Below are 23,910 nucleotides of genomic sequence, written 5' to 3' on the forward strand. Positions count from 1 at the left end.
CAGATATGTGAACGGGAGGGGGGGAAGTTAATATAGAGAATTGCCTGCAGAGCTGAAACTCAACTATCTGAGGAGGTGGCACTGGCCGGCTGGGGCTGGTGTCTCTGAAGAGGTACAAAGGAGCTGATTTTATAAGTGGGAAAAAATTGAAAAGTGGATTCAGCTGTTACTGTGGATGGCAGTGCGTTGGGCAGGGTGAAGAAACTTTGCTGGGGTGATGTCCCAGGATTAGGAAGGAGGCGGGCAGCAGCAGGACCTCTCTTCTTCCAGACCTGCAGGCTTCCCCAACCCCCCTATCGAGGCTTAAAGGGATCCTGCTAGAAAAGTGGAAATGTCACTTGCAGAGTTTCATCCCCAGCGTCTCAAAGCAGGGTACAGAAAGGTGTTTAGACTTGAAAGATAATGACTTACAACTGCACAGCCGCACTCTTACTCCGGAACCCAACCCTAACCCTGACCACCTGGTCAGCTTCTACTGCTTCCCCAACTAATAACTTGACATTTTCATCACTCACACTTTAGTTCTCAGAGACTCTGCTCTTGCCCCGGAAATCGTGAGCAAGTTATTGTCACTTTTCCATTCCTGATACCATCGTACCGCATGAGTAAATTATACAGACAGACCTCGTTTTATTGTGTTTCACTTTGTTGTCCTTCCCAGATGTTGTGTTTTTTACAAATTGAAGGCAAGACCCTCCACCAGCAAAAAGATCACGACTCGCTTCGTGGCAGCAGTCTGGAACCGACCCCACTGTATCTCGAGGTCTGCCTGTAGTGCTCTTCACGCAGAAGTCCATCTTGCTCATTTCAGCATGGTGAGGATGGACTATCTGCCTTACCAGCACAGATGCCACTAACTTCAGCTGCGGCAGGATCTTTTTCTTACCTCTACGCCTTTCTTCAGAGAAATTTGAAGGTAATTCCTAGAATCTCTTGAGCTTTCTTGAGCAGTTACAATTATTCATAGGCTCTGGTCTGGTTATTGAATGCTGCATAACAAATCACCCTGACAGCAGCTTAAAATAACAAGCATTTGTCTCTCATGGTTTCAGTGGGTCAGGAAGTAGGAAGCAGCTTGGCTGGGTTGGGGTCTCCCATGAGGCTGTTGTCAGGTGGTGGCTGAGGCTGGGATCATCTTAAAAGCTTATAGCATCTGGACTTGGAAGATTTAAGTGGCTGGAGGCAGAAACACCTGGGGCTCCTTCGGTATCTTCCTCGCAATATCTCAATTGCTCTCTCTGTCTCTCTCTGTCTCTCTCTCTCTCCTCCCTCCCTCCACCACATGTGGTTCTTCCACATGGTGGACTCAGAGTATCTAGGTTCATTACATGGCAGCCGATGTTTCCCGGAGCAATTGTCCCCCCAAAAGCCAGCAGAAGCTATCTTTTCATAGTTTCACCTAGAAAGTCATGTGTCATCACTTCTGTCACATTCTGTTTCATCAAAGCAATCATAAAAGCCCAGATTCAAGGGAAGGGAGCATAAACTCCGCCATTTGGTGGGAGAAGTGTCAAAGCATTTCAAACATTTTTAAAGCCACGTTAGGCTCCTACACCTTATGGTTTGGGGAAAATTTTGAACAATTGTTTTTCTCATATCTAGAATTACACTCTAACAAGCAGCTACCTCTAGAGAATTCCTCTCCAGGCCTATAACCATTCTCTAATCACTGACTCCTACACCTACTCTTTGGCACCTGAATCACCATAAAATTGTACCTTTAAAAGGTAGAGAGCATTGCCAGGATCTGGGAGGGCAGTAAATGAAAAAAGCCACATCTCGGATGTGTCTCTGTGCCTGGTAATGGTCCTGGCCTTTGCATTTTCTGAATGCCAATAAATGGCATATTAGAAAAACTCATGGGCCTGCATGACACCATGCTTCCAGACAAATATTTCATGGAGCTTCCAAACACTTTTCACATGCTTCAACATTAAGAAAAATAAAAATAAACATGTGTGGCCTACTTTACTGAGAGACAACTGACCATAAACCCCACCCACCCTGCTGTCCAGAAGGTTGAGGGCATTTCTTTCTTGGTAACCTATAAGCCATTCATAGTGCTTGTTAGGAACTGGCAAAGGGCTGGGCCTGTCACCAGAAATTACCACAAGCTGGCTACCTTCGAACAACAGAAATTTATTCCCTCCCAGTTTTGAAGGCCAGAATTCTGAAATCGGGATGTTGACAGGGCCATGCTTCTCTGAAAGCTCTAGGGGAGACTCCTGCCTTGCTTCTTCCTACCTTCTGGTGGGCCCGGGCATTCCTTGGTGTTCCCTGAGTTGTAGCTACATCACTCCAATCTCTGCCTTTGTCTTTATATGGCCTTAATCTCTATATGTCCTCCCTCTTTTTATAATGACACCAGACATTGGATTTAGGTCCAATTTTAAATCCAGGATAATTTCATCTTGATATCCCCAACAAAGTACATCTTCAAAGACCCTTTCCAAATAAGGCCACGTTCTGAGGTTCTGGGCAAACATAAATTTGGGGAGTATGCTAGTCAACCTGCTCCCAATATATAGCCTAAAAACCTTCTTTGTGGCTTCCCAGTGTTGGACAATTCTTTTTTATTATGTTACTTAAATATTCAAATGTAAAACATAAACTCCCTGTGCTTTTCCAATTACATGCAAATCAATCAGTGAAATGAATGTATGTTAAATTAAAAGCACTAATTTAATACGCTAGGTGTCATTTTCTAAGATTAAATTGTGCCCCATTCATATGAGTTGTAATATTTGCTGTTTAAGCTTCAAAGTCTGGCCAATATTTTGATTTATTTCTTTAATCACCTTCTGTCTTCTAACCATTAGGAATTTTGATTCACGCAGTTCTCCACTGATTTATTCTCTAGGTACACATATATGTCCTTTACTTATTTACTTATGGCAAATTCATTCTCTGATATCATATGGCAACACATAGTTAAAAGGTGGTGATCAGATAATCCAAAATATTTGTATATTAATTCTTTGAAGATTATCAGCATTTAAATAACTCAAAAATTAAATATTTGTGTAGAGAATGTTGACATCTACACATGGATCCCATTTTAAGAAATGCCGATGTTTGGCCTTAAATCACATGAACTCCTGGAATAGGTGCACTCTATCCAATTTGCAGTAACATCCTCCCCCAACTGAGAAATAGCATTTCAGAAAACCAGAAACAGAGTTCTGAGCTAATCTGGGTTTAGCCAGGGCAGCTCATGATTCCAGCTTTGGTATCCACAGGCTGGGATAGAAGGTCCTTGTTGATGTCATCAGCTAATTCCCAGGTTTTTCTATACCCAAGACTTCAGGACTGAGTTTTCCCACACTTCATGTTCTGTTAACTAACACAACACAAAGAAAAGCTACCTTTGTTCCGCCATGAGGCCGGAATGCTGATAGATACAAGTTCTTCATCCTTATTTTGGCTTACTTTGATCTAGCATTTCCCCTAATCTGTATCTGAGTGGGAGTAATGTTCTGGATTTCCATTGTTGTGTCTGTCTAGGCCCCTTCCCATCTTCCTCTCCAACAGTCAGCCTCTCTGGCTCTGGTAATGGTCATCAGACTCAGGCTGAGCCAGTCATGTGACCTTTTCCCTGGTCACAGTGATTGTTACAAGAGGTGGATATGTTACTCAAGCCAATCGGAGTCCTGCCACAGGAGTTTTCTCACTGGAGGTGGGAGAAAAGGGCTCCTTTCCCATCTGGTCACTGTGAGGATGTGAGCCCGGAAGAGATACAAATTAGAAGTAACTTTAAAGGAAGTTTATATCATGACATGTGGTCCAATATGAAACCTTGATGTTGGCTACAGCTATAATCAGAATTCACTCAGTACTTTCATAACCTGTTCCCTTTGGTCATTCTCTTACATTAGTTAAGAATATATGTTTGACCCCTAGATCACTTCAGTGTGCAATAACAATCACAGGCTTATTATAAATGCATATTCCAAGGCTTACCCTAAACTTACTTAATTGGGAATCCTCTGAGGCTGAGGCCCAGAAATCCACATGTTCTATCAATGGTATATTATTCTGATACAGGGCTATCATTGGAGCACAATTTGAGAAATTCTGCTTTAGATGGTATGATGCTTTTAGGGCAAGACCCAAATGTTTAATTTTATTTTTCCTTCTATGGCTTAAAGCTCAGAGCTTTGTACTTAATAGGTACTTACGGGTGGTTGAAAAGATACAGTTTTAAAAAAAGTATTTCCCTGGACTTGTCCAAATAAAATACAATCTGTAGCATGTGGCTTCTTTCAGAATTAATTGCGGCATTAACATTTGCTATTTGAGCAAGCCATATAATAAGGAGCTATAATGTGATACTGGCTTTAGTGTTTAGGGTTTTGAAATTCAGACTCTCAGATGCTCTGATCTCAAATAGCTCTAAAAAGTCACTTCCTTTTTGAACTTCGTGTCCTGCTCCAACATCTAAATGGAAATGAAGCATTCCTCATTTCAACCTGACTTAAAACTTTTAATCTGTGTTTTAATGAAACATTAGAGAACATTTATAATGTATTTTATTATCTTCTGTCCACATAAGAATAACTGTGAATATGTTTAAAGTTCCACCTGCTTTAGAGTTTAATCTTCTGCCTGAAGAAAGAGATCATTTATCGAGTGAGCAAAACAATTTATAATTGCCTCATTTGGATTAAATTCATAGTTTTATTTTTAATAGAGTCATTTTTTGTCTTACATTTTTTGTTTCTCTATATGTATTATTTTTATTTTTTTCAATTACAGTTGACATTCAATATTATTTTATTTAGTTTCAGGTGTACAACATAGTGTTTAGACATTTATATAATTCACAGACTGATCCCTCTGATAAGTCTAGAACCTACATGACACCATACAGTTATTACAATATTATTGACTATATCTTTATGCTGTACTTTACATCTCTGTGACAATTTTGTAACTACCAATTTGTACTTTTTAATCTCTTCCCCTTTTTCACCTAGCCCCTGACCTCCCTCCCATATGGCAACCATCAGTTTGTTATCTATATCTGTGAGTCTGATTGGTTTTTCTTTTCATTTATTTTTGTTCTTTATATGCCACATATAAGTGAAATCATATGGCATTTGTCTTTCTCTGTCTGACTTATTTCACTTAGCATAACACCCTCTAGTTCCATCCATGTTGTCACAACAGTTAAGATCTCATTCTTTTTTATGGCAAAATAATATTTCATTGTATACACATACCACATCTGTATCCAACTGTCTATTGATGCGTACTTGGGTTGCTTCCATATCTTGGCTATTGTAAATAGCTCTGCAGTGAACATAGGGGTGCATATATCTTTTTAGATTAGTGTTTTGAATTTCTTTGGATAAATACCCAGAAGTGGACTTGCTGGATCATAAGGTAGTTCTATTTTTAATTTTTGAGGAACCCACATACTGCCTTCCATAGTGGCTGCACCAATCTGCAATCCCACCAACAGTGCAGGAGGGTTCCCTTTTCTTCACATCCTTCCCAACACTTGCTGTTTGTTGCTTTATTGATGATACCCATTCTGACAGGAGTGAGGTGGTATCTCATTGTCATTTTAGTTTGCATTTCTCTGATGATTAGTGACATTCAGCATCTTTTCATATGTCTATTGGCCATCTGTATGTCCTCTTTGGGGAAACGTCTACTCAGGTCCTCTGCCCATTTTTGACTGGATTGTTATTATTATTACTTTTTTGTCGGGGGTGTTAAGTTTCATGAATTCTTTACAAATTTTGGCTATTAACCCTTTATCAAATATCTTCTCCCATTCGGTAGGTTGTCTTTTTGTTTTCTTGATGATTTTCTTTGCTGTGCGAAACTTTTTAGTTTGATGTAGTTAGTCCCATTTGTTTATTTTTTATTTTGTTTCCCTTTCCCAAGAAAACCATTAGAAAAAATATATTGCTAAAAGCAAAGTCAGAGAGTTACTGCCTATGTTTTCTTCTTGGAGTGTTATGGTTCCGGGTCTTACATTTCAGTCTTTAATCCATTTTAAGTTTATTCTTGTATAAGCGTACGGAACAAGAAGGTGGTTTAATTTCATTTTTTTCTTGCATGTATCTGTCCAGTTTTTCCCACATCATTTATTAAATAGATTGTCTTTACCCCGTTGTATATTCTTATCTCCTTTGTCATAGATTAATTGACTATATAGGCATAGGTTTATTTCTGGGCTCTCTATTCTGTTCCATTGATCTATTTGTCTGTTTTTATGCCAGTACCATGCTATTTTGATTACTATAGTTTTGTAGAATAGTTTGATGTCAGGTATCATGCTACCTCCAATTTTGTTCTTTCTCAAGATTGCTGTGGCTACTGAGGGCCTTTTTTGGTTCCATATATATTTTAGGATTATTTGTTCTAGTTCTGTGAAAAATGCCATTGGTATTTTGATAGGAATTGCATTGAATCTATAGATTGATTTGGGCAGTATGGCGATTTTAATGATGTTAATTCTTCCCATCCATGAGCATGGTATATGCTTCCATTTATTTGTATCCTCTTCAGTTTTTTTCTTCAATGTCTTTTAGTTTTCCGAGTACAGGTCTTTTACCTCCTTGGTTAAATTTATTACTGGGTATTTTATTTTTTGATGCAATTATATATGGAATTGTTTTCTTTTCTTTTTTTTTTTTTTTTAAATATTTTATTGGGGAAGGGGAACAGGACTTTATTGGGGAACAGTGTGTACTTTCCAGGACTTTTTTTCCAAGTCAAGTTGTTGTCCTTTCAATCTTAGTTGTGGAGGGTGCCATTCAGCTTCAAGTTGTTGTCCTTTCAGTCTTAGTTGTGGAAGGCATAGCTCAGCTCCAGGTCCAGTTGCCGTTTCTAGTTGCAGGGGGCATAGCCCACCATCCTTTGCGGGAGTCGAACCGGCAACCTTTGTGGTTGAGAGGATGCGCTCCAACCAACTGAGCCATCCAGGAGCTCAGCGGCAGCTCAGCTCAAGGTGCCGTGTTCAATCTTAGTTGCAGGGGGTGCTACCCACCATCCCTTGAGGGAATCGAGGAATCGAACTGGCAACCTTGTGGTTGAGAGCCCACTGGCCCATGTGGGAATCGAACCGGCAGCCTTCGGAGTTAGGAGCATGGAGCTCTAACTTCCTGAGCCACCAGGCCGGCCCCTGGAATTGTTTTCTTAATTTTTATCTCTGATAGTTCATTATTGGTGTATAAAATGCAGCTAATTTTTTAATTTAATTTTGTATCCTGCTACTTTACTGAATTCATTTATCATTTCTAAGAGTTTTTTGGTGAAACCTTTAGGGTTCTCTATATAGTATCATGTCACCTACAAATAATGACAGTTTTATTTCTTCCTTTCCAATTTGGATGCCTTTTTTATTTGTTTTTCTTATGACTGCTTAGAGTCATTTACCTTTATGACATCACAGGATGACAATGACAGTCTTTTCACTTAGAAATTAACTTGTTTTTCATATTCTAGAGGATCTTTGCCCAGCAGGTGGGTGGTTAGATAGATGTCTGTGAAGGCTTTTTCTAACCCTGAAGGTCTTGGTGCACTCAATGCTACTTAGCCCAAAGCTTACCTATAAAAAGTGAATTTCATAATGGTTTTATCTCAATGTAGTTTTAGAATGACATCATGCTTTAAAATAGAAACATTCAGATGGAAAACCAAAAATTGGATCAGATAGTAACACCTCAGTAGATGTGGCTTCTAACTTTTCTAAGGGACCAGTCTTTCTTTTTTTTTCTCTTCCCTCTATTATTTTATTAAGACATCAACAGTAATACTGAAGTCACCAAATGCTTTGCGTGACTAGAACCAGGATTTTGGGCACTCCAAAATGTCTTGAGAAGCTTGGAAGGGCAGGTATAAAGTCATAGAAGTTTAGAACTGACAGGATCTCAGAGCTGGAGCATGAGGACATTGTTGTTACTGAGTTGCTCGAGTGCATAATGGTAGAGAGATGACTTGTTTCTCTCTCAAGGTAATGCACTTCCCACTGCTTTAAAGGAGGAAAAATTAAGAAGCTGTTTTGTCTAATCTGCTTTTGAGTAACACGGTCCTAACTGTCCTTTAGAAACAGGAATTATGTGTACTTGCTTCTTCTTTCTAGGTAGGTTACCCATTTTGGCAGACAGACTCTAGGGTGGCCCCCATGATCCTCTTTGTCTTGGTATTCACATCCTTTGATCCCCTCCCCCTGAGTATGGGCAAGGCCTGTGACTTGCTTCTAACCAATGGAATGATGCAAATGTGACAGGATATACATGGTTAGGTGAATATGATTACCTTATACACAACTGTAAATCATCTTAATAGGAGATTCTTCTTTAGCCTTCCTGGCCAGACATGGCTTAGCTCAGTCTACTGCTTCAGTCTTACAAGGTTGCAATCAAGGTATTGGCTGGGGCTTTGGTTTCATCTGAGGCCTGACTGAGGAAGGAACGGCTTCCAAGCTTATGTGGTTGTTGGGAAACACTGAGTTCCTTGCATGCTGTTGGAATAAGGGCCTCAGTTTCTTGCTAGCTATTGGAAGGAGGCTACCCTCAGTTTCTTGCCATGTGGCGCTCTCCAGAGGTAGCTCACAACATGGCAGCTTGCTTTCTCAAAGCTAGCAAGGGAGAGAAAGAGCCTCTTGGTCATATTGGATATGACCAGGAAACTCAGTTATTTTAACCTGCTGCATCTAATTGGGGTGAATTTATACCCCATAACATATGTTAGAATTCTGAAGCTTGTGATTATGTTCTCCGTGACACTATCAATATCAACTCAGTTTAAACTTCTTTTCTTTAATTGCATGATTATATGGCTCAGGGGATTATGGACTATATTGACTCTATTGTGAATTCAAAGTAATCTATTATTTTTCAAGCAAGGAACGTGTATGGACTATTAAATCAGCAACCGACCTACCGCTTGGCCTTTGCTAGACCAGAGTGTCTGCCAAAGCAATAAATTTTTATCTTTGATGGGTAAATCAATTTCACTGCCATGCTTTCGCCCCACTTCCTTTCCTCCTTTTGTGCAAACGTTGTACAAAATATGGTAATATTTAGGCACCATTACTGTTGGAGCCCGTGGTAATCTCCCTCTGCCTTCAGAAGTGTGCCATGTCTCTACAAAAATCTGTTTTCATTTCTGCAGATTTTCCTCCCAGTGATGGATTTGCTTGTTCCTGCCTCTAACAGTGATTAGCTTCACAAACCACCTTATGGTTGAGTCCAAAGGAACACACACCTGGTAGAAACAGCAAAATAAAGTGTCTATGTTTCAAAATTAATGGAAAAAACTTTTATCACAACACTAATTAGAATTTCCTTTAGTTATTATGACACAAGGTTTTAGTCTTGACAAAACTGGAAAAGCTCTAGGCATTTATTATCAAAAAGTCTCAAGATCCTTTTTTTCTTCTTCATTACGTGGAAACTAGTGCTGTTTTATTTTAAGTGCATGGCAAAGTAACAGAATACCAATAGAGGCCAAAGCCAAATCCAGTGAAGGCAGTCTGGTTTAGATTTTCCCACTAAACTTTACCAAGGCTGGACTTCTCTTGGGAGATACTGTGAACTGTTTTATTTGTGCCAGTGTTATTATAATTTTGCAAGGTAAATTTAACATTATTCCTTACTGAGAATTAGGCTAAATAAAAAGGAACTACTAATGAACACAATCCAATTTTAATGGAATTAATGGAAAAGTTTCATTTCTATTTCACTAAATCTCAGAGTTCCTTCAAAGAGTTAACTTTCATATTTTATTTGTATGATGTCGAACTCCTTCCTAACTTCAACCATCTTTTCAGTGTTTCTGCTAAAATTTAGAGACCCACCTGCATCCTTTTGACAAGTCAGTCCAGCAATCTGGTTTATTTTAATTACTATGATACAATTCAAGTCAAAGGAACACAGTTCCCACAATTTGGTTATAACCTAAACCTTCCACACTTTGTAAACGAAGATAGGCTATTATTAAAAGCACCTACAAGGCATATAGGCTCAGATACACATAGCACACTTGGCTCATTTGTGTACTAATATACAGACTTTCTTTGCCTTATCCTGGAGGACTTTTGTTTGGTTTTACTTTATACTGTATGTGTACACTGAAATTTTTTGTAGGTGACTATAATTTTTTAAAAAAATTATTTCCCTTCAGTTACAGAACAAAAATTGTTGAAGAAAGTCACACATTACCTTTCCTCATAAAGCTTTTGACCTTTTTCCTTAATGCTTTTTGAGAGATTCTATTATTAATTTTAGATTAAGTGTACAGAGCCTTTCTGTCCCCATAGATAATTTAATGCCTCATGTCTAGAGATGGGCTATACGGGGAGCTTGTGGCTTGTGAAGTTGTTCTTTTTGAGAAGTAAAATATTTCCCCCCCAAAAAAGAAGGGATGTTTCCAGAGAACAATGAAAGCCTGGTAAATGTTCTTGGAGTTTCTTAGAAGTGTTCATTCTTCTCACATTCTTCTCACACACTTCTGGGAGTGTGTGTTTGGTCCCAGAAACATATTACCCTGCTGCCAGCCATTCTCTTGCCAATGTCAACTCGTGTACCTTTTAGCCAATTCAGTACACTGCAGCTGTTATATCCTGACCACCATGGACTTCCTTCTTCCTCTCTACTATTACAGGGAGAACATTCACTGCTCTCTCTCTCTCTCTCCTCTCTCTCTCTCTCCAATCTTTCTCCCCCCATCTGTGCCTGGGATGTAGATATTCTTGCTTTTCCCTCACTAGCTCTGGCTGAGCTCATTGTTCAGCCTATTGTTTCTAATACACAGGGCTTTCCATGAATGGACAAGAAATGGCTGGGTCAGAAAACAATAATCAAATCACTAAATAAGAATAGGGAGTGGGACATTTTGTTTTCATCTAGAGACTTTTAATGTAGTTTCTTCACGTTTTCTTTGGTTTCGTCTTATCTCAGGCAACTTACAATTTTCAAATCTACATATTAATAAAGTTTGCTTTGAATTTGTCCCTTTTTATTGTGACTGCTCCAAAGTGAGAGCTCCTTTGTCTTGCCCTTAAATACCATCAGCTTGTTCTTTCCACTGCTTTTGCCTTGCTCCAGGTTATTTCTTCAAAGTAATTGGGAAATTAGTGTCTTCTTAAAGTTATGTGTAAAAACTTTTCTAGCCTTCTAAAAAGCAGTCAGTCACCAGCATAAAAAGCATTTCAAACTTTTCCTTATTCTTACATTAAAAAAATCAATTGTCTCAAATCTGTTTTAGAAGGTGGGATATATGCAAGCAAACAAACAAAACAGTTCTACACACCCGTGCTTCTCATATTTCAGTGAGCATCAGAATCACCTGAAGTTAAAATACAGGTTCCTGGGCACCCCCCAGAGATTCTGATCAAAGCGCTACTGATGCTAGTGGTTGGTGGACAGCACTCAGAGCAGCCTCTCCTTTGAAGTGATTCTCTAGCTATCCCTGTATTGTTTCTCAAAATGTTACCCCAATGTAATGAGCAGCCTGTTGACAGTAAGTTTAGGGTGATCGGTAGATAGATAATAAATAGATATCAAATTGAATCATATAAAGTAATGACAATTTTTAAAATTCCTTCTTGAACATCAGTAAGTTTTTAAAGCATGGAACATACAGTATAAAAATTAAAAGAGCACAAAATCTGTATATCAGAAACTAAACTGTCCCCCATCCCAGATCTACACTCCCATTTTGCAGAATCAACCACATTAAAGTCCGTTGTTAGAGTATGTACACTTAATGTTTTACAGAAATTGAGAGTTGCCTTCCAAATAGCTTATGCCAGTTTATACTGACTACTGTTATAGAATTGCTTATTTTTCCACATGTCCATGGTATCAGACCATACCCCAAATTTTGATCTGCCTATCTGATATGTGAAAAATGACATATAATTATTATTTTGGTTTGTGTTGTTGTGATTATTAGAGAAGTTAAACAACTTGGAGTAGCAAGACTGCGGACTATCTATTTGTTTAGTGCAGATGGATGACTGGTTTGTAAACTCATATTCGTAATTTCTTTTAAGCAAAAGTGTCTGCTTTTCATATTTACCTGACAATATCTTGTTTTGTTGAATCCCACCTCAAAAAGTACTTAACCTCCTTTTGAATGAAAAAAAAAAAAAAACAAGTACAGTATCCTCCATTGTCTGCTCCCACACTAATTTCTCCCAGGTAATTTAATTTGTATGGCATTTCTTTGGAAAGTAAAAGATGAAGTGTAGGTTTGTTCATGGTATTTTATATAGAAAATGATACATCTCCAAACCCAACCTTTGCTTATGCAAAATGACAACTTAGTGAAATTGAGACTCTAGGAAATTAAAGAAAATTTTGATTATGGCGTACATACCAAAGTTGAATTTTCCTCAGTTTGTTTATTAGTGCTCACTTGAAAGAAACACACACACACACACACACACACACACACACACACACACACACACACACACATACCTAGGACTGCTTTTTGAAATCAAATGCATTTCCTGCCTTCTTCTTTCCTCAGTACTCTTACGACCAGCCTATTTATAGCCCAGGAAAGGAAAAAGCTCCACTGGAGGCAGGAAAACGAAGTTCAGAAAGAATAGGAGGAAGTGTGCCTGCCATTTAGCCAAACAACCTTTAATTCATTGAGCTCAAAGCTTAGCAGCTTCACTGTCGTGTCAGGCATAAACAGCTTGCAAATTTGATTTCTTTTTCTCTCTTCACTTTTGAACTGAATTTAGGCAATGGAGGTGGTAAGAGCACTTCAGAAGAGAGAACGGGAATCTCTAGGTGTTTAGACACGTGGAAGAGAAGCTTGTTAGGTGCTGGTGAAGTGGAAAGAGAAGCGATTCAATAGAGAGATGAACTTGAAATGATTTCATGTCTGAGAATTAAGGTGAGTGTGATTTTTATGACTGTTTCTACATGCACATCATGAACTAGAATATTAACTGCAGAGTGTATATGTGTATATATATATATATATATATATATATATATATATATATATAACTTGAGGACAGATTCTATGCAACTTTTCACTGAACTTTGCTTATATCTCTGAAGAAATGTAGAAATCAGCCTTAGTTATGATATCAGTTTTTGATAATAATAAATAATTTTTAAAAAGTAGTTGTTTACTTAAGATAACTTTAACTTCACTAAGTTTTCCTCAGTTTCATTATCGCCAGATGATTAAATAGTATAAGTAATTTCATTGAAGATCATTTTTGAAAAATAATTTCTGGATATTTGCCTGTTTTCCTGTCCTTTCGGAAGTGCTGAGTTATAATCCATGTACCACTTTTTGGATCAATACTGGTTTAGAATACATTTAATAGGCACTCAAGCAAAAACGGTCAATGTTAGAGAAGTTGTTTTAACTAAAATTTTAATTTTGTGTAAAATTAAGTGAAGATAAAGTTGTTATTATTTCTTTTAATACAAAGCTTCTTCCCCTGGACATTGATTTTCAGGAAAGGAGAACGTACTGGAAGCACACAAAAAACCCCAGTGCTGAACAGCTCTAGTGATAGAAACTGTTCACAATAATTATTTACATTAAATTATTATTTCAAAACATTCATTCAGCATATATTTTCTGAGGGACCTGAAAAATGTCACTGGGTTTGGAAGTGGAAAGGTCGAAAAGGAATGGATGAAATCCAAGAACAGTTGACGCTGCCCACAAAAACTTGGAAAGCTCCTAGGGACATTCCAAATTCTTTTAACATTCCTTGCCATCAAACAAGTACATTTGTTTAAATGATGTACCATGTTTGCATCCATTGCTGATAGTATCCACATCTGTGTCCTGGACTAAGTTGATTAATGTTACCACAATGTCGAACAAAGGAATAAGGTTCTTTTGGTGGTTTGTTGAAAAGGAAGAGCAGAAGGAAATACGTTGCTGTTATTTTGGCTTTTCCCTGTTTGAGATTGGTATGTTTAGAATCTGTTATAAGAAGATAGCAAAGCTGGAAGCCAGAAAAGCTGAGCCAGCCAGCTTACCATAGGAGGCCGAGGCTTGGCCTATCTCCGTGGGGAATCTCATGGGCTCTTCTCTTTCCTGGAAGAATTTAAGGGGTTATTTTTTCTTTCTGACTAGGAAATTATAACTCATTCCATTGAAAATGTAGCAAAATATGATATTCTTAAATAGAAACATCAATGTTTCTTAATTGAACTTAGTTTGTTAAAAATAGAGGGAAATAAAATTAATTGGACAAATATGATGGGTCTGAAGAATTAAGCAGAACAAACTCTTAGCACTTATTTCCAGCAAAGTGAAATCTAAGGTAACCTGAGATTTCCAGCACTTATTTCCTGCAAAGCCAATTCTGAATCCATTTTATTATTTCAGCAAAATGAAATCTAAGGTAACCTAATTAATTGCCACTCCACCTGGGCCTAGTGATAAGTCATTGCTTTCATTGATCCTGATTTCTGTTAGTGCTGAACTCCTTCCCCTTACAGTTTCAAAACAACTTTCTCATTTGATACATCTGTATGTTACGTTATAAGAATAAAAATGTTTTAAACACTATTGAAGATTTAAATAATAGATAAAATTATTAGTTATGTATTTTATTCTAAGAATGTATTTTTTTATTTTTCCCTTTTAGAAATCTTATTGTTGATTGTTGGATTCTGTATGCCTGTAGATGTTGATAAATGTATTCATGAAAAGCCAGTTATTTAAAATAGATTTCCTGGGAATTACTTAATAGTATCACAGGTTTTCTGATGTACTTTCAAACTCCTGAGAATATTTTACATTATTAGAGTGCAGTAATTCTGAAAAAAAAATTGCCATTTTTTCAGCAATTAATTTTCTCTATTAATAGGAATTTATTTCTTGGTTTGCAGTATAACTCCTATAATCACTATGTATTTACAGGGTACATAGTATAGCCACCCTTGACTGCACATTTAAATATCAATGAAATCAGATTACTGAGGAAATAGAATGAAGTGGTGAGAAATTGAGATGTCACACAATTTGTAGAATGTGTTGGAGGGAGGGTAGGGAGAAACATGCCAAGGTCAGTCACCCATAGCCACCTGGCCTTATGCTGTGTGGGGAGAGGGAGTCTTTTGTGTGTTGATTTTCGTTTCTATAAGCACCTTAAACCCAATTAGTGGGCTCTGGAGTTTCTCTTTCTCCTACACTCTCACCCCCTCACATCCTATTTTAGCAGCAGCACCACACCACCAAAGCAAGTTTATTAAATTCTACTTCCAATACAAACTCTACCTTTGATAAACTTAACATTTACTTGGAGAAAGGGAATTAGAGACGACACCAGGCACCCATCTATGGGACCAAATGAATGAGGTAGAGAATGAATACCAGATAAGGTAGGCCTGATCCAGGTAGGCTTCCTGGAGGGATGAGGTTGAGCTGGGCCTTGAAAGGCAGAAGGAAATCTGATGGGTACAGTGAGAGATAAGAGCATCCAAGAATGGAGCTGTGTGCATGGGCAGAGTTAAGAATATACTTGGGTTGCCAGATGAAATACAGAGTTCCCATTTGAATGTGAACTTCAGATAAACAACATACACGTTTTTCAGTAAAAGTACGTCCTATTGCACAGGTGTGGATGAGACCCATCGCATGGGACATGCTTATACAAAATATTGTTTATTGTTTACCTGATTCTCATTTAACTGGGCATCCTGTGCTTTTATTTCCTGAATCTGGTGGCCATCCCAGGGAACTGTGCACCAGCTTGACATGAGCAGAGGCCATGAGCATGTGGAACAAGAGAGAAAAAAGCATCTGGAGGAGTTGGGGTCAGACAGTTGTGGGACTGTAATACCAGAGTAAGGAGTTTAAAATCTAATTTATAGACATTGGGGAGCATTGAAGGGTTTTGAAAAGGGAAATGACATCAGTAAGATCTGCCCATTTGAAGCAGTGCCTAGTGGGGCAAAGAGAACAGGTCACCATGGCCTGCATGCTGGCGACAATAGTGAGAAAGAAACCAGATGGAGACACATTAGGGAACAAATCAACTGGTTCTGTAAACTAATTGAATATGGTTAGGAGAAGAGGAAGTGTCAGAGAGGATGTTATGTTTTATGGTCCACTCAAAGAAATGACCAAAGAGATAGCAGCAAGTCAGGGAAGTAGTAAGGAAAATGAGGATCTTGGTTTCAGGCATATTAAATTTGAGGCGATGATGGGATGAACAGGTAAAATAGTAAGTGGACAGCTGGAAATGGGAAACAGCTGAGGAGGGAGGTAGCGACCAGAAATAACAATGGCCATCACTGAGCATTTGTTTGCTGTGTGCCAAGCTTTTTATATCCATTCTCTTATTTAATGCTCACAACCACCTGGGCGGCTTCCAGTGTTAGCCACTTTTTATAGATGAGAAAACGGAGACTCAGAGAGGTTAGGTAACTTGTCCATGATTACCTAGCTAGGGAGACAGGTAGACAACGGAACCCAAGTGTGTGTGAGGTCAAGGCCCGGGCTCCTGCTCATTCCCAGAGAGAATGTCAAGAGTCTGCTCTGGGTTCACTTCTTCCAACTACAAAGATGTAAGGGCACCAGTTCATGCTGTAACCCAATTTTTAACTAGATTTCTGGTTAAAATTTTGGAAAAAAAAATTGCCACCTTTTGGCAATTAATTTTCCCAATTAATTAAATAGAAATGTATTTCTTGGTTTCCAGCATTATTCCTATAGTCACGCTGTGTTTACAGGTTGTATAGTATAGCCACCCCTGGTCTTTCATTGTTCGTAACTGTGGCAGCCCTCGGAATTCTGCACCTTTTGGTTAATCTCTCTGAGGAAAAGGGAATCATTTCTGCAAAGAGATTTTCTTATTTATTTATTTATTTATTTATTTATTTATTTATTTGCATATTAGTTTATTACCTAGACTGTGTCCCCCTTCAGTGCCTTGTTTTCCATTTCTCCTCATTTATCTGGTGAAATAAAGATTATGCTGAGAAGAAAGCAGGACCAAGAAGGGTGTTCAACTCCTCTCTCTGTCCCCGGCTGCCCTCTCGTGGCAGCACCAGGTAACAGTGCTTAGCCCTGGCTGTAGACAGACGCTAGAAACAAGTTCTTTAGGAAACCAGGAGTTCACAGAATCACTGCGGAATTATCTCTGGGCTCCTAAATGGTTTGGAGGCTAGTTGTGCTTGGAGATTTTGGAAAAGAACTTAATAGAACTACAGACACCCTTATAATTTAATGGCCCAAAAGTCTTTTGGAGTAGACCAGTTTTAGATATTTCTTAAACTTTGTAATCATTAAAAGTATTTAACTTGTTTATACTATTAGGAAGGTACATCTATCAAGTTTGGTTATTAAACTTTTAATGCACACATCTGCCTTTATTGTTAAGAAAATTTCCTAGGCCTTTTATTCTACATATTTACTTAAAAATACACAACACATTTTTTTAGTAAAAAGCGAATAGTTTATCTTTTAGGACTGTATCCTAAGGAAATAGTCATAGATTGAGACAGAAATGTATGTAAAAGGATGTTTACCTATTTGTAATAAACAAGTTTTGGACAAATATACAAAATAAGGAAACTGTCCAATGACATTTCATAATATGGAAATTTGTTGAGCCATTAAATTACATTAAAATAGTTAATGGCATTGGAAGCTGTTCAGAGTAAATATTAAGTGAAAAAGAGAAGGTAAAAAAATTATGTACATGATGTGATCTCATTTTCTTAAAAATTATGTATGTACATATGAAAAAGAGTTAAGAACTAAAAATCCATATATTGAAATGTTAACAATAGGAATCTCTGGTCACTTGGGGGTAATTATGATTTTTATTTTCTATTTTGTCTCCAGGATAAGCATGTACTACTTTTACTATCCGGAACAAAAACCAGCTTGTTTTTAAAAAGTGGAGAGCTGAGCCCCAGTGCTCTAATTTCTTGCTGTCATGACAATAATGTTTGTGCTAATTCAACCCCATTTACAGCCTCTTTGCCCAGTAAAGAGCTGTATCCTGTTTGTGACAACATAATTCATTGTAATGGAAAAGATTGTGATGCACTGGTCTGGTCTATGACTTCACTGCATTCATCAGCAACAGGAAACAAAGACACACACTCTTTTTTTTTCATAATTGTTTTAGTAATAATTGACAATTGGAGGAAATGAATGGCAGAAAACAATTATGGGTAGACAAGATGGTCAGCAAATCAGACTGAGAAATGCCGTGGAGCCAGTCTCAGTTACATTCATGCAACAAATTCAGAACGTTACAAAGATATTATTGTTTTGTTCTCAACCTACTCCTGAAATCACTATTGTTTTTAACAGGAGTTACACCAATTCTTTGCTGGCAGCAATGACCCCCAATATGTTTTTAATTCAGTAATCTGGTAATCCTACATCAGGGATTTGGTCCTGAATTTTTCTAGGTATATTTTAATATTCAGGGTTACTGGGAACTTCTCTCCGTGCTCGTGTCCAGTAATAATGCTCCTATAATAATCACTAGCTGCCTGTTGCCCACATATAGAATCTTAAAAAGGTTTGTTTTCCATTAACCTTAAATCAAATTCATGTTTCTATTTTCTGTGAAATGATTCCTAGTTTTCATCTGAGCAGCAATGGTGGGGGGAAACAACAACAAAACTCAGAACAAGTGAATTCATGATTCATTCTCCAGTTTCCATCCTGTGAAATGAGCACAATTAATAATGGCTGAGATGAAAATGAGGGATGCGTTATCAATTAGGAAAGAACTGAAAAGGCAGGTATTATATATACTAAGGTAACACTTCTTTCTCCTAGTGCTTGTGTTCATAGACATAACTGTCCTGTGGGGTACTCTGAAAATTCTTTGGGTGGGGAAACTAAACACATAGGGGCTGTTTTAACCTTTACTCCAAGTCACATTCCCATAGGATGGGCCTGCTTTGGAGTAAAGTTCTGCCACAGCTCTGACTTCCTATCTTACTGGTCATGACTAACGCCATTTATTGTGGAGGCCTCTGGACCACACCGTCCAATAAAAATATAATGTAAACCATAAATGTGAGCCACATGTGTCATTTTATATTTTCTAGTGACCACATGAAAAAAATAAAAAGAAGCAGGTAAAATTAAGTTGAAGAATATAGCTTAACCCAATATATCAGAAACATTTAATTTTATAATGCAATCAATATAAAAAACTATTAATGAGATATTTTACATTCTTTCTTTTACCAAGTCTTTAAAATCCAGTATGGATTTTATGTATACTACGTGTCTCAATGTGGACCAGCCTCATTTCATGTGGTCAATAGCTTCCGGTACATAGTGACAACAGTATTGGATGGTACAAATCTAATCAGAAGAGCTGTAGTACTACCACAGTTCCATAAATAGCACGTGAAGAGATTCTACTATCTGTTTAGGGCTCACAGTCATCTCCATTCTGAGACATTCAGCTGGCCACTCTTACTGGTATCAGTTAAAACGGAATAATTGAAAAGCAAGCAAAGGACCGGCAGTGTTTGAGTTTTGGCCTATTAGCACAATCCAACTGTTCATCTAGGCTGTGTAACTAAGGATTCCTCAGTTGAGATTAAGGATAATAGAAGTTTTTAAAAAAACTCCCAGTTTTTCAAATCTGGATTATATGGTTGTAAGAACTATTTTATCACGATGTCGTCCAGTGAATTTAGATATAGGAATAGATTACATTATACAGCCTAAAACTAACTTCCAGGAAGCATTGTAGACATTGTGCTCTTAACAATGCATAACATTTAGCACAAAGACATCTTCAGCAATACACACACACACACACACACACACACACACACATACACATACACACTTCTGACATTGTGACCACTTGCTGATGTCTTTTCTACATTCCGCATTGTTTTATTTGAAGGGTAGGAAGTACGCTTCAATAATCTTGTATAACTACTATGCCCTGGGGACGCTCATGCCAGTCAGCTGGAGTGATAAAGATAGCTCTGTGTGCTAAATATGGAGATACAAAAATAGAACTGGTGGAAGCGGATAAAAGTAAAAGACATTGCAGGTTCTTATGGCCCTGCCAATGGCAGAGACGTGGAACAAGGGCTCCTGAAGACTTGGCAATGAGTCACAGCCAACTGGCTCAATCATATTTTGGGTTCATTTCTTATTCCATCAGGGTTTGGTTATAAAGCTAGAGTTAAAGCTGTCAGAAAATTCTAAAATCAAAATAAAAGTTAAAGACATATAAAATATAAATAATGACCATCCATTGCATGATTTACAAATTGATAGTGCTCCAAAAACTTGTTTTTAAGAATGTTCCTGGCCCTCTGAATTCACTTTCCATTTTTCTCCTAGAAACAAAGTCGTAAATAGTAACTGGTATGTGCACCTAAAAATACTATATACTACAACAGAATTATTATAGTACATTTACAATGTATTCAATGTGTTAAGTAAAATTATTATTCTTTATTCAATCATTGCAATTTATTATAAATAGGTATTATTAAATTATTACAGTGCATTTACAATGAAATATTTTATTAACACATCGTTTCTACATTATTATATTATACCATAAATTCATACTATGTTAATAATTACATTACATTAATAATATATTAATAATTAACCAAAACAGAAAACAAAATATTGAATCAACCTGAACTTTCCTTATATTCAAAGCAACAAGCACTGGTAGAGAATCTAGGAAATACCAGGTGCCGAGACAAGCACAAAAGATAAATCATATTTATTCTGTCGGTTAATGTTGGTAGGAAAGCAAATTCATTAGAGAAGAATGAGGAAATAGATGGAATTCTTTTCTAAGGAGACTACGTTATCTACGTGACTCTTAGATGGAAAAAGCCTTTTATTTTTCTATGTCTAATTTTACTCCCAAACTTGGGATTTGCCTTTCTTTAAGGACGAAGTACCTCCAGTACTGCTCTTAGTGTGTAGCCATAATTAGGAGCTTTTTCGGTTCCCAAATAGGGTAAGATTTCCTTAAGTAACATTTGGCAGAGATGTAGAAGAAAGAAAGGTGGAGAGAAAGGTTATAATGCAGGAGACTATGTGGGCACGTGAAACAAAGAATCATGCACAAATTCTCGGTTCTTCTGAGGGAGAAAGAAGGGCAGAGCAGTAGGGTACCCAGCTTTGGATCATTCTCTAAATTTTCCCCTGCAACCACCAGGGTGGAAAAAAGGAGGGGAGCGAGGCACGTGCAACTGGCCTTTGCATGTGGAGTGCGCTTTCCAAGTCAGTTTTTTATAGCTTCATGAGTACCATTAACTGCAGGATCCTGCAGGTGCTACCATGACTTTTTCTAATCACTAGTAAATGAGGAGGGGTTGGCAAAGTCAGGCATTAACTGGCCTTCAGGCAAGGTCAAGAAACCTTGAGTGGGACCATGGGTTGGTTTCACTAATCAGCAAGAAAATTCAGGGATGTGTAGATGAGTTGAGATCATGTATGTAGCTTAAGGAACAGTAATTTGGGCCAGGAGAATAACATATTCCTGTGACATATCTCTTCTGGAACACTTTCTTATAATTTCTTCTGGCTGGGAACTGGGGTTGTCTCTCTGGCAATGGAGGTCCATTTGCTAATATAAAGACCATGGGTGTGTGGCGGTGCCACATGCTGCTCAAAGAGGCACACCTGATCCATGTTTTTGGTATCTGAAACCACTCCCACCCCTTCCAATCAGTTAACCCCCCCTTCTTTAGTATCCTCTCTCTTCTTTTGTTTCTCGGACAGTTTCTTTAAAACATCTTTGTTTCTTTTTTGCCATGGAAAACTACGCCCCAATCTACCTACATCTGCTGCCCTCTCTAATACATTTAATCACATTTACTTAGTCATTATTTACCTTTATAGATAATTTTCCATGAGTTTCTTCTCTCATCAACTTAATTATACATTCCTTGATGTATGAGCCATGCTTTGTGCTTTAAAGAAAATCCCTCAGCATATGTCAGTGTCCATAGAAGTATTATTTACAAAAGAATGGAAACAACCCAAGTGTTCATCAATAGATGGAAGAAGTGAGTATACTTTACATTTCTACAATACATTATGGGGTTTCAAAGTACTTTTTTCCTATATTATTTCATTTGCTTTCCAAAATATCCATGAGACTGATATTGCCATTCCCACTTTACTGATTATTAAGGGAGACTCATAATGGTAATGGGATAGACTCATTCGCTATCCCTCCACTAGACGTAGGCAGAGCTAGTGCGAGAAATCCTGTCTAGTCTGATGCGATTTCTATTTTAGCATTCAGTGATCAGGCCAGGATCAGATAACTGGGCTGTGAGGGACATTTGGAGCTGCTTCCTACAGGCAATGAACTGCACAACTGTTCATAGTCTCCTGGGGTCTTGCCCACAATTCCCTACACACCAACCCCAATGCATGTAAAATCAGTAGAGGATGAGAGAGTGCTGCCAGACACACACAGCCGGGAGGAGCCACATGGCCTCCTTTTGGAAAACGCCTAAAGAATTAACTTCTGGGAAAAATTTTCCATCTGTTTTCCCGATAAGATTGATTAGAACCATCCATCCAGTTTTGCAGATTTTGTGAAAGAAGGGATGCATTGTCCTGTCTGTCCTGGGTAGGTTTAGCTCACAATTCTTAGAAGAGTTCCAGCTCAGTAACACAGGGAAGGCTTTTCTACCTTCAGACCTCCTCTGGGAATGGAGTTGCTGGGAGGTCCCAGACCAGAGCCCCACCCTGCCCTGAGGGCCTCACCTGAGTACTAGGAAGGGCTGCATCATTTTCAGCTGGGCATCCATTAGACAACATCACATGCATTTCATTGACCTTGATGTGAAGCTATAGCAGGGAAACTTGGCTTCTGTTTGCCAGTTCTCTTTGTCTCCCTTCCACTTCCCTGACCCTCTCCTCTCCCCACCAAGTTAGTTCTCTTATTTTTGGTATAAAGGACTTTCCTTCAATTAATTTCAAGGCTTCAGAAAAGCAGTTAAAAGAGATTGAGTTGGGGAGAGGTATCTGATCCTCTTATCTGTGTGTGTATACACAATCACTCACTCACAACACACACCCTACACCTGTGAAGCTGAACTAATTTAAAAATGGGTCCGTTTCTGTTTATTTTGTCGACTTAAGAAATCTCCAAACCTGTAGAGAATTTTTATGAGTTTATTTGAGCCAAACTGACAACAAGCAAAATCTCAATGGATTGAGAAAATGCTCTGGAGAATGGCAGTTTTGCAGCTTATTTTATATGTTAGAATCAAAGGAGGAGACCCAAGGTAGGTTACAGGAAATTCATTGGTGGTAGATTAAGGGGGTGGGAGAAAGCAAAGCAGGGAAATCTCTGGGATTGGATAAAAAGCAAAACGGAGAGACACTTCTTTTACTTTGGTGGGTACAGGATAGGTAACATTTACAGTACATAAAGATTGTATGTGGGCAAAAAGATAACAAGGAGTTCTGTGGTCTCGTGCCCTAGTGCCGGCAATTGTACCTGGAGGGGTCTGGAAAAGAAGATGACTCTGACATTTCAAAGGTATGTTATCTTAGATGCACAAAGACAACACACAGTCTCACTGAAGGTAAAGAATGACCTTTGTCAAGGAAGCTACAGGCCTAGGGCATGACTACTCACCATGACCGGCTTTTAGTTAGGAACTTTTACGTTCAGACCATCCTATGTGGTTCCTTTTTGGTTTCTGAGTTTGTAGGGCCCGCCATGCTGGCCTCCGTGAGCTTGTCAGGTTTAGCATGCAGCCCCTTTTCCATCCACAAATTAATGACAGTCTTTGCATTTTAATGGTGATGTCAGACAGTCTATATTGATTGTGGGTATTGATGTATTAATAATGTCATTTTTATTTTCCATTATTATTGTTGTACTCTCCTCTCCTGCCTCCTTTTTGAGTTTTCAAGTTTTATCTATTCCAATTTCTCCCCGCTAGTGTTTTGGAA

The 23,910-nt window shown here is 38.1% G+C and overlaps 1 protein-coding gene across 4 annotated transcripts in view; it reads left to right on the forward strand.

Moving 5' to 3' along the window:
• The first annotated feature begins 12,550 nt into the window (after positions 1-12,550).
• RASGRP3 (RAS guanyl releasing protein 3) overlaps positions 12,551-23,910 on the forward strand; it is a 90,675-nt gene continuing 79,315 nt past the window's right edge. For 2 of the 4 annotated variants that reach the window (XM_074331891.1, XM_074331892.1), the window contains exons 1-2: positions 12,606-12,873; positions 23,435-23,491. The gene's annotated coding sequence lies outside the window, so the exon portion shown is untranslated. Of the gene's footprint in view, positions 12,874-23,434; positions 23,492-23,910 lie in introns of all 4 variants that reach the window. The other 2 variants (XM_019741875.2, XM_019741849.2) reach the window with 2 other exon arrangements.

The sequence above is a fragment of the Rhinolophus sinicus genome, linkage group LG05 (genome assembly GCF_036562045.2).
Source record: "Rhinolophus sinicus isolate RSC01 linkage group LG05, ASM3656204v1, whole genome shotgun sequence".
NCBI lineage: Eukaryota > Metazoa > Chordata > Mammalia > Chiroptera > Rhinolophidae > Rhinolophus > Rhinolophus sinicus.